Genomic DNA, 11,547 nt, shown 5'->3' with positions numbered 1-11,547 from the left:
GATTTGATATGTCATCCGTGTTTTATCACTTCACACAGCAAACCCTGTGAAGTAAAAATGGCAAATTAAGCAGGAAGACTAATGTCAGGGGCCAAAGCGGTGTAGACATCCATTAGTCTGAATACAGGGATAGGGATGGAAGGGGAGTAGGCATCATCACTAAATAGCCCTGCAGGCAATCCACAACACTGCACAACACTGCACAGCATGCAGGAGGGAGACCTCCCCACCCCCAGCACACCACAATATGCGACACTGGTAGGGACGCATACCACAGGTGGCCAAAGCAGAGGAGGCAGGATGCAGCGCCACCACTAACCAACCCGCTAAAAAACTCATCCCTCTGCTTACACCTCTCAAACGGTAAACAAAAGCAACCATACCTACATTGCACAACAAACCGCAAGCACTTCACTACACTGCAATAACTAAACAAACCGCACATAGCCTCGCACACCAGCACATGACAACTACTGACCGAAAAATCACACCTACGCTCAGCGAATGGTGTAAACCGAATTTATGCTGCCAAAGGCACATCACAGCTCTCTTGCGCTTTTTCCTGCTCAGTCCTACTAATTTACCCTACCCTCTTGCTTTTGAGATCTGCCAGAGCACCAGGGGACCACTCCGATAGTGACTGTGCGCGATAGAAATATCCTTTAACATAACCTAACACTTCCACTTTATACGAGGAAGCATTGGTATTTTAGACCTGATGTTATTTGTAATTATTTTTGATGATCTTATCTTGATTAAAACTTGTATTTATTTTGTTGTATGTTTGTAACATTGTATCTAACTTGGATGGCTTTTAGCCGCAATAAACTGTTTGTCTGACAGTAAGCCCGGCACTTTTCCTATTAGAAAATTTAGAAATAAAATAAGTTACCACATAAAAGAGTCCCAGTGTGCTAAGGCCTACCAGGAAATCTTCACCCTTTGTACACACTCCACAAACTAATTAAGCATAGTCCCTTATAGTCCCTTTGCCCTTTTCCATAAGGCACTTAATTACCATATTTTCTTTTCTCATTCCATTTCAAATCACTTATGATAAATTCAGAAACATATGACGGCAGATTAAGTACATATGTATTTTGTAGCAGAGAAAAGGACTGTGATTGTCAACACTACCCTAGAGAATAAAGTCAGCTCTTCATTTTAACAACAAAACTCCTTGCAGTCAACCACGGGATGCTTCACACAGAGTCAATAGATGCTTTCCCAACAAAGGAAAAGAAACCCTCCTTCGGTTTAACTGCAGGTCCTTCAAATGCTGGCAGCCTAGCCCCCTAAAAAGCCCATTGTGCTGCATTGGAGGAACACAGGGCTATGAAGAAAGTCCCATTGAAGGAGTGGCCACCCCCACAACCCCTCCCCTAGTTCTGCCACTGTATCTATCCATAAATGTTCCAAAGCTGGTACAATGTGGCCAGGGACGTCATTTCACCAGAATGCTAGGGGTAGCGGAAGTGACATCACATGGCCCTTGACCTCCGATGATATCACAGGAAGTGATATCGTTTGACCTCGCACCCAAGTGACATCACAGGAAGTGATGGTGCACGACATTCAGATGCGTCTAACACCTGTGTCTCCAGGTGCTCTCATTTCAGCCAGATATAAGAATTGAGGCCCAGAGGGAGGCGAAATGTGTCCACGATCACACATTTGGGGAATGTCATTTTCCCGATTTGACGTGGAGCCTATATGTAAAACATGCATAATGCAGTACTTGTAACAGGGTAACAGCTAGTGTATGAAACATCTATAGATCGTTGGACACAGAAGGACTCCTTATCTGTGACATTGATGTGTTAAACAAGCCAAAAAAGCACTGACCTGGGGAGGCTTGTGCTGTCTGTTTACCCAGAAGCAGAATGATGCATGATCAAGGCCTGAAAATTAAATTATTGACCAGGATTTAGTATCAACAGAAATGTCCTGGTTATAAATGTGTCTACGAGTCAGCTATCACTACGATAGAAGAAACCTGAGCGGGGTCCTAGTCGAGTTTGCAGAACCTCTCAAACATTCACATCACACTTGAATGTGTTTAAGGTGAGCAGAGCCCAATCAGTGGCATAGCACAACATTTGCCCCCTCCCCCCTCTGCGAACCATGCTACATCCCATGCCCTAAGCCAAGCTCCTAAACAAATCACAGGGAACACCACACCCTGGTCCGGCTGAGACCCCCATGTGTGCGCAATGTCCATGATGATTATGCCACTGCAGGGGCATGCACTACTCCAAGTGAAAGAAGTAACAATGTTTTTAATCAAAACTTAAATGTTTCACCTAGCGTAGAAAGAAGTGGGCGTTGCCTGGTCCCAAAATATATCAGCCACCGATGGTGGATGGTGAGTTGTTTTATTGGAGGGTGTACATATTTGCCACAAATATGCGATTGCGACCTAGCATAGCGAGGGGGCCTGAGCTAACGGAAAAAGGGTTTAGGTGGGCAAAGAGAATTCTTCTCCCTCCCTTGAGAAAATGTTTTAAATAGTGGGTTAAAATGGTGCATTACACAGCACACTTTCTGTGAAAATCTGGGTAGAAGGACAGACAGTTTACAATCGGTTTTGCAGGGTGTACGGTAACTCATGGAAAAAAGTACAATAGATGTGAGTCACCAAAAGTGCAAAGGTGCATTTCCCAATGGATTGTCATGCCCGTCTCTTCAATTCATGCCAGTATAACAACATGTTTATATTGGCTGTGCCTGTACATTTCTATGCTGCCTCCACTAACATAAGGTAGTATTCACATATAAGAACATACTCATGATGGCTTTGAGATGCTTTTTATAAAATCATTAGTGGCACTAGGCACAAAGCTTTGCCAATATATGCTAGTACTCCTATGTAAGAAAATACTCCCGTTGGTTTGGCCATTAAAAGTGACATGTCACAATAAGAAAGCATGTCCAAACTGGTTGCAAAGTAAGCCAGCCTAGACCCATAAGAACACTTACCATCCTTGCTTCATCATAGATGCTCAGTTAATAAAAAGTCATGCTACAGTAAGAAATATACAGGCCGCTGCAACAAAACGTCAGTCTAGCGAGGTAATACTACTTATTGCTTTATCATGCTTGCTTTATTAAATATGCTGAGTAATACATGCCATAACACAGTAAGAAATTGCTATACTGGCTGTACCAAAATGCCAGTCTAGCCAGGTAACGACACACATGAACCTGGCTTTACCCAAAAATACTAGTAAAACATGTCAAGTGAATAAAGGATGTTTAAAAAATGCTTGAGTGCTCCCCAGTCTCCCAGCACCTTACACACACACATGCAGGCATTCCCTTGCACCCACCCATACATCTCCCCTCACATTAATTCACACTGCATTCACCACACAGGAATGCACCCACCCACCCAGAACATTCACACACACAATCACATTCATACCCATTCACCCACCAGTCATATACCTTCTCTCACATACACTTACACTGGCACCCACCCACACAAAACATTTACACACATATACACACACACTCACATTCCTACTCACTCACCTATAGACCTCTCACGTACACTTGACTTGCACTGTATTCTACACACAGGAACACACCCTCCCACCCAACCACCCAGAACATTCAAACACACACACTATCACATTTAGGGCCTCATTACACGGAAGGCGGTAAGGGTTAACGGTCACCGGTAAGGGTACCGGTGACCGTTAACCCTTACCATCTTACTACGAGGTCCCTTTGCGGGACCCGACCTTAACGGCTGGTGTAGACCAGCTGTTAAAGTTGGGACCCGCAAAGGGACCTTGGTGCTAATTACGGTACCGCAATTTGCGGTACCGTAATTAGCTCCTTCCCCATTCCCATTATGCCCTATGGGGCAAAAATGGGAATGGGGAAGGGCCATGGAGAAAGGGGGAATTACCGCCCCGCCAACCTTGGAATGGGGTGGTAATTCCCCTTTCCTCCATGGTGGTACCGGTATGGTACCGGCGGCAACCATGGTGCTAATAGCACCATGGTTTACCACCTACCGTGTAATGAGGCCCATAATCTCATTCACCCACCGCTCATTGACACATAGCACATATGTACATATGACACACGCTTCACACTTGCAGAATTCACATCAATTTATTTTTTTGAAGTCTTCTTACGTGTTTTTCCATCTTTGGTCTGTCACTCCAGCAACCCTCAGCCCCTACCTGCTGCTCACAAACAGGAACCAGGAATCTGGAAGAGCTTCCTGGTTCCATTATGTGAGAGGCAAGGAAGCTGGAGGAGAAGGGGTTGGAGTTGAACATGGCATGTGCAAGTGCTACATGTCACGGTCAGCTCCAACCCCTACTGAACGCTTCCTTCTCGCGCTGTAAGCCCTGGCCCAGCATTCACCCTGATGGGTGGAGACTGCGCGAGGGCACCCCCAGACGTTGTGTGGGGGGGCCACACCACAGTGGCGGCAGGGGCCCCTGCTACTCCAGGAGCTTAAGTTAAACTTTTTTTGTACAGGTTTTGCAAGGGGGAACCCTGGCGACCCCGAAATGACGTCCCAGAATGTGGCTGGAGAACAGTAGACAGAGAACTTCATCCAACTATTATGTTCTCTGATCCCCCCCACAAGAAATGACTGTATGAGATTCTGTCAGTCATCCATGCAAAAGAACGTACTGGTAGTTATTAAATGGTGTGCAATGCTCGGCACTCAGTAAAAACTGGTACCGAAAATGAAAGGGATGAGTGCCTGATGATGTGCACATTGCATTGTCCTTAGAAAAAGTCCAGCAAATATACCTCTTATGACGAAAGGCTTTATTGTATTTCTTGCTTCGTTATATTTCAATATGTACCATTTATTTTTCCAAGGGTACATTACTGGTTTGTTTTGATAGGTTGCATTACAGTGCAGGTGCGTCCATTCACTGATATCAAATCATCGCTTTAACACATTGATTTTCGTTTGCAATTATTTTCCTTAGGTCTGTCTATTATGTCACTTTTGGATATGTGTCAATGCAATACAGATGCTTCAATTTAACAATGTAAAGTGTGTCAGAAGGACATATTCTGACTATAACTTCTCTATGCATATTATTCACGACTTTTTCCTGCATAACGTTTTCCTGTGGGTCTGCTTTTATCAATTGTGGACATGTTGCAGCAGGCTGCACATTCTTTTCCATAAAACAAGGACCACTGCTGTGTGAATCAGTTGGGGGTTGGATCATTCTTTTGGACGAAAATGTACTATCCAGCTTGTAGTTTGCGAGACATAACTGGGCACTGCTATCAATTACGGAGCAATATTGCAGTTCACTCGGTCAGAGTCCACTGCAACTCAGCTGCTAGGCTGTGCCATTTGTAGCTTTATAGCAGTAATGAGCAGCCAATGGGGACAAGCATCACACAGGAGAAAGAGGTCAGGAAGGCAGTGAGCCCAGCAGGGGGCAGCAGTGAGGCCGGTAAGCTATCCTCAACATTGCCACTACTTAAACCTGCCTCTGACCCATCCTACCCTATAAACCTTTAGGAAGGCTTCCAGAAACCTCCCCGACATAACAACAGCATACGCTTGTGGCTATTGTGAGCACGCCTCCATGTCTCTTAATAGTCTAGAGCGCCAAGAGAAGTTTTTGCGATTTTCCCGCTTACGAAATAGGATGTAAACATAATATCTTTGTGTTTTTTCCCTTTTAATAGTCCTATAGCAGGGCCTTAATATGAAGTAAGGCGTTGCTCCTAGGAACCAGTCTAAGCATTATTAATCTACTACGCCAAGTAATGTAACTATAAGAAACATGTACGCTGAGCAGGATTGCCTGTTCAATAACAGGCCTAACCTCTTTGTTACACCACCCTCCATAACTAAGTGGTGACACCCTGCTCTAACTCTCATCTCTCTCTAGTAATAGCTTAAGCTGTGACTGCGTTGGATCTATTGGTTCTGAGTGACAGTGGTATTTGCTTATTTTTCATTCAGGCAGACACAACAACCCTCCTGCAATTGGAGAATGGGGAGCAGCACATGGATCATGTGGCCTGGAAACCGTGAACATCGATTACTGTATCATGATTTGCATTTGTGTACGTTCGTACAGAGAGACTCCAGGTGCTAAAGCATCCAGCATAATTTCCTTCTCAAGGAGAAAAGAGGACAGGGTCTCTCACGCTGCAAATCACGGGAAGCAGCAGTCAGAATCCATTTACAACGAAACAGCAAAGTTGCCAAAGGAGAACATGGCATCGCCACTGGACATGCCTTTATTACCAGCTTTTGCATTCATTCATCTCAGTGGGGTGATTGAAAACGTTCACATCCTGGCTGTAAAATGCATGGAATGGAGACAAAATATTAATCTGAATGCCTGTGACAGGGGCGTTGCTAGGGGGGTGCTAAGGCGGGTATAGCCCCTGATCTTTTGGTTGTAGCCCCGGATAGAATCTCAGGAGCTACAGCCAAAAGACTAGCTAGCCCCCAGTCCCAACAGTTCCTACATCAGCTTAGCCCCGGGTCTTTTCCAGACCTAGCAACTCCCCTGGCCTGTGACCTGATCATTGCAAGCCTGAGGGGGGTGCAACCTGCTTCTTCAGTGTGCCACCTTTGCCAAATAAATCTTCACTCATTTGTATACAACATTTTCAGATGGCCGTGTTGCTTTGCCCTTCCTTGTGACCAAACGCTCTGTTCTCCTGCAGCATCTGGTTCTCCACCTGGCTCTCTGTCTACTATTGTATGAAGATACTCCAACCAAAATGTCTTCCTCTGGCTGAAGATCCGATTCCACAAAGTAGTTCCGTAGGCGCTTCTTTTCTCGACAAGAAATAGACCCGGACACCCAAGAAAAAGTGCCCCACCCCTCGCCACCTCCCGACCCTTGACCTCTGAGGACATCACCAGAAGTGATGACATTTGAAGCCACACGAAAGTGACATCCGGGAAGCGACGAAACACGACCTTTCACCCCTTGACAAAACAGGAAGTGGCATCAAATAGCATTGACCCTAAGTACACTACGAAAAATATGGTTATGATTTCATTAATGTAATAAACACTTCATACAAGAATGGATCACCATATGTATCATTAATATCTGTGTGTATAGAGCCATATTGTCAAATTACTGTGAATGCAAGCAGACGTCCAAGGCCAAATAATAATGATATTGTATAGCACTTATGCTTAAGCTCTTTTTAATAGAACAAATATTCACACAACATCACCCAATCTGTGTTGGTACTCATTTATCGACCTCAGAAGATGAAAGGCTGAAATGGCACTGCTGGGATTCGAACTTGCAAATCACACACACATCGCAGCAATGAGCGCTCAACCCACTGAGCTATCATATTGGCTATAGTGAAATAAGCAATTATTCTGTAGTGGATACCATTAAACTGGTAACTGAGATTCAACAGCAAACCAGTTATGTTGATCTGCAGGTCTGGTGAAATGTTGGCCGCATGCTGCAGCAGCATGTGAATGGTGCATGCATCATAATTTATGATGCACACATCATGCATGCAAATCAATCATCAAAGCAAGGTAACATGTGTTACCTTGCTTTGATGAATTATGCCGTTGCGGGTGTTTTTTTGTTTAAAATTTTGTTTTGTATTTTTTTTTCAAATCTTTTATTTATTTTTAAACCGGCCCACGCGTGTGCAGAAACCGGCCCCCAGGGACTACACATGATTTCGGCACAGCCACAGGCAGAGATGCAAATGGGCCAATCTGACCCTGGGTGCTGGCGTCCTTGGCCATCAGTCTTCCACTAATCTAGGATTTGGAGATTGTCTTCCCTGTCAACCAAACCTCTCATGCACCACAGATCAAAAATAGGTGTCTCTATCAGGTACATGTAGCAGTTCATTTTCTGGCTTTAACTATATGCTGCTGTGCTCGGTGCTGCTGTAACAATCCTACTCTCCCTCTGGAAACACGTGAGACGAATGCAACAGAATGCAGAGAGTTTCAGGAGCCCTCAGCTTTGAGCCCACCTTGGGGCAGCCAAAACTGTAACTGCCCTCCTCCGCTATGATGTCTCTTTTTTTATTCTGATTCTGGCAACTGTGTTAAGTCAATTTGAAGATTGGAAGATTGGAAGATTGGAAGTCATCAGTTCCACTGATTACTGTCGTGCTTCATTCTGCGCTCCCAAGTGCGAATCGGTTCATATTAATCATGGGGAACTCCAGGCTGAAAAAGGCAGTGTGTGGGATCATCCCGCATGGGAAGTGTGGCGAAACTGAAGGTGCTTGAGAAAGATCCCAGACTCTGATTGGATGTGATACTGTGTTTTAATTTAAAACATGCAAAAGCTATTGTACCATGCTGTTATCAGGTCTCACTATAGATATGTGCATGTGACAAGGTAGCACATGTATTTAATCAAGCCTGCCTTTGTATACCTGTAGATGTTCACAAAGTTGAAGTGCTAGGTGTAAAGGTAGTGCACAAGATGGATAGCATCCATTCCTGCTTCACCAGAGAACGACAAATGAGAACCATAATACATTAATGACACCCAATTTCTAGTCCACATGTCAAAGACAACTTACAAACCAGACTTAAGCAGATACTCCCACACCTTTGTACAATGCTTATGATAACTTTTCAGCAATCGCATCTTAAGTCAGCATGTCCTACTGGGTTCCTTGTTCTTGATGTTTGCATAGTCCCTCATAGTTATATAAACTTCATGCAATAGGGGTTCAGACAGGCTTGGGGTGAACATGTCTGCAACCAGTACCTTTGCTGAGTCTTTCACTTGAAGGTGCTTAGAGAGGAACAAGCTATTGCATGAACACAACTTTGCAAAACGATGAGTACATCCTACACAGGAGATTTTCACTGCAAGACATTGCAAGGTAGATATGTGCTTGGGGACTGGAAGGAGTCACTTATCATCTGCTTCTATGTATGGTATTCAAGTCTGTATTAATACTCCCCTAGAATAAACAGCTTTGCACATGCTTGCTCATTGATGGTGAAGCCTCGTAATCCTTCCCGATGCTATCACCTACTTGAGCTCATAAAGTCCTTCCCATGATGTGTTTTGTTTGTGTCTTACCCCTACGCTTTTGATATGCTCCATAAAACACCAGTAATCTCATTAACCACTGACCCATGCCCTGCAGAATGCCTGAATGCATGAGTTCCAAAAAAACACCATTCTACTCCTCAACAACCCCCCATTCTCTTCAGGATAACTCCTCCCATCTGATTTTCTTGGATAATGCAGCCATTCAGTGTCGTCTGTATGCACAATTCTCAGTGAAGACAAGCAAGACTTGCGAGATAAATTTAGGAGACACTGGAAACTGGAACTAGTTGACAACTCTCAAAAGAAAACTGGAGAATGATTACCACGTGAACATAGAAAATAATTTTGAATCCGAAAATGGCACATTCACGATAAAAATGACTTCATTGGGCCTCATTACAAGTTTGCCGGTCCAGAAATAGCGGTGTTGGTCATTCCGTAACAGCACCAGACTGGCATACTATGAGTTGCGATGCCGCTTACGCTGTCACCGCAAGTGACCTACCATATCCGGCAACACTGTGACCGGAATCTGTGTCAATACGCGTCACCCATGCCTGAGACACTGGCATGGCGGTAGTATGTGCACATTCCGAGCACCACATACATGGAAACACCCGGCATGGACATGCGGGTAGAACCGTGAATTCTGCGCTGGAAATACCGGCATTGTGGAACATACAGATCGTACAGCCATTTCTCCCTTGCTCAAGGTAGTGTTTGTGCTACACTGTCACGACTTTGCCACTGTCACATCAATTGGCACCCATTGTGGACTATTTGGGACTCATTCATCTCCATAATACATCCTGGGCAATACCTATTCATATTTTTGTCTTTACTTTTCGTTTGCAAGACTTTGGAACTTTTCTATTTAATTTCACAAACTACATGTCCCATAATGCAACTTGTGGCAGTTCCCATTCCCTGGCTATTCCTATGCAGCAGTCTTAGAACTACAATCCCCAGAAGCCTTAGAGATCAGTGCAGCTTTCACTTTCCCAAGACCAGAGAGGGAGCAGACCAAAAATCTTCAGGTGCTGCTAATTATCCTGCTTCAGCACAGGGCAGGTCAGTATTTAAGCAGCTATCTGCAGGAGCACTGGTCTCTTGCATTGAGCTTGCTTCCCCCCATGTGTTGCCTTGATCCTTGGATTTCTGCTGTGTCCTGTTGCTTGCAGCCCCTGCTCCTATTCCAGAGCCATGTGCTGCCTGCCTTGAAGCCCTGCTACTCTGGCTTCACACCCCTGCCACTCTGCCTTTACACCCCTGTCTTGCAGCCCAGCACCTCTGTGCTTCCTATACTGCAGCCCTGCTTCCCTGCTTACAGTCCTTTCGTTGTCTACAGCCCCTTGCTCTCTAACACTAATTATCTTGTTCCCTACCAGCAGTTACGTGTTCTTTGCCCATTGCACGAGCTATCTGTCTTAACTCCTGCCCTTGTTATCCCACTTCAGAGTTACAGAATCCTTGTTATCAGTCTTCAGCCCTGTCCTTGTTATCCCACTTCAGAGCTACAGTTTCCTTGTTTTCTCTCTGCCATCCAACTCTTGTTATTCCAGTCCAGAGATATTGTTCCTTGTTAACAGTCTGCAGTTTCCAGTCTCCTTTCCCCTGTACTTAGATTCTAGTTTTCTTGCTTCTCTTCTTTCTTCCGGTTCTCTGTCCTGAACCTTGCTCTCTTTGACTTCCCTTTTCCCGTGGATATTTCTGTTACAGCGCTTGTCTTCGCTTGTGCCTTGTGTAATTCCTTTGTTTAGAGATTGGCTGCTCTGTTTCCAGCAGGCAATCTTTGCCCCTTTCGTTTGCCGTGTTTCAGTACTGTACCTTGTGTCATTGTTAACAGTGTCCTGGTTCCTGTTTCATGAGGCGGTCATTGTTCAGTTCCTGCTGGACCTGTACAGGCTTCAGTCTTGTGAGCACTGTTGCCTTGTTCGTGCCTTAGCGTCCAGACACAGACACCCATTGCTGTTGCTCCTTTCAATGAGCATTCAGAGTGGGGCTCAGTAATAGTAACCTGCTCAGAAGGCTGGAGTTTCCTTGGTTCTATGGGAAACTCTTCCCCCATTCTGCGTACTCCCCAAGAGGGAACCTAACGTGTTTGTTTCACTTGTACTCCATGTCCCTTTCTGTTCACTGCCTCTGTTGCCTATCCTTTCTTGTCTGCAGGTCTCCTTGTACTCCAGCTTCCTGTGTACTTTTCTCCCTTTGGCTTTGCGGGCACGTCTCTACCTGGAAGCCCTTGTGACATACATTTCCTAGCCACATGCACCTACCAACAAAATGTGGATGAACTGCATGGGCTTTTGCAACCCTGTTTCTCGTGTGTCCTGTTTCAGGTCATTGATGCACTTCTGCGGCACATGGAAGATCACACAGGCCTACCCAGAACAGCTGACTAGGTCAATGCCTCGAAAATTGCATTCCATGCCATTGCAGACAAGCCCAATGTGATAGGTGCATTGGACTGCACACATGTGCAGCTGATGGCCAGGCATGCTGCTGAGGCAGTGTA

This window comes from Ambystoma mexicanum, chromosome 9, assembly GCF_040938575.1.
Source record: "Ambystoma mexicanum isolate Mex_15411 chromosome 9, UKY_AmexF1_1, whole genome shotgun sequence".
In the NCBI taxonomy this organism is placed as follows: Eukaryota; Metazoa; Chordata; class Amphibia; order Caudata; family Ambystomatidae; genus Ambystoma; species Ambystoma mexicanum.
Note: the sequence above shows the minus strand (reverse complement) of the source record.